General features: G+C 37.2%; 1 long non-coding RNA gene across 1 annotated transcript in view; it reads left to right on the forward strand.

Moving 5' to 3' along the window:
- Positions 1 to 244: 244 nt before the first annotated feature.
- The window catches only part of LOC106869939 (uncharacterized), a 41,850-nt gene continuing 41,106 nt past the window's right edge, over positions 245 to 988 (forward strand). The window contains exon 1 of the long non-coding RNA XR_001409470.2: positions 245 to 875. This is a non-coding gene — a long non-coding RNA (uncharacterized LOC106869939). The remainder of the gene's footprint in view (positions 876 to 988) is intronic.

A 988-nucleotide genomic window follows, 5' to 3' on the forward strand; every position in this document is an offset into this window, starting at 1 on the left:
CTCTCTCTCTCTCTCTCTCTCTCTCTCTAAACACACACATATATGTGTATATATATATATATATATATATATATATATATGCGTGTGTGCGTGTATACACATTTACATACATACCACTATATAAATACATATTTGTATATATGCACACACACGTACACACATATACACACGCACACACAGACACACACACACACACAGACACACACACACACACACACACACACACATACACACACGCAAGCACGCACGCACGCATACATGGTTGTCTTAATCGATATCCAACTGCAATAGACAAAATAACTACAATATAAACCCGCCTAAGTAACCGATCAACCAATCAAACCGAGACCGAGGAGGGACACATTTAGGTGCTAGGCCAACCTGCTAGATATAGCAACCAAATCTTCCCTACACACAGAAACAAACACACGTCTGAGATTGCGAAAAGACACTTTGGGTACTTCAAAACAACAACATTATATTGCAAACACCGATCGCATGGACGTTGCGGGGAAGCATTTCGCCGGAGCTGATTTAAGGATAGACAGAAAAGCGAGAACGAGAAGCAAAAGCTAATCAAGAACTATACTAACTGCACCAAATAAAAATATAAATATAAATATCGATCAAATATACCAACCGAAAGAAAACACAAACAAAACAAGGCGGAACGAAACGGGAGGAAAATGAAAAGTTTACCGAAACGAAATTGATGAATGGAAACATTAAGCAGTAGCAACAAGCAACCACGAAACTGACGGCACATGGTGTTATATTTTCCTTGTATTACAGTCGGCAACAGCAACAGCAGATACTAACTAGTTTGCACAATGGATATAAGTACGGTGCACTTGACACGCAGCACTACTGTCACGGTATGTATGTATGTATGTTGTATGTATGTATGTATGTATGTATGTATGTATGTATGTATGTATATATTTACAAATATCTATCTATCGATATATATATATATATATATATATAT

This window comes from Octopus bimaculoides, chromosome 10 (assembly GCF_001194135.2).
Source record: "Octopus bimaculoides isolate UCB-OBI-ISO-001 chromosome 10, ASM119413v2, whole genome shotgun sequence".
NCBI classification, from domain to species: Eukaryota; Metazoa; Mollusca; class Cephalopoda; order Octopoda; family Octopodidae; genus Octopus; species Octopus bimaculoides.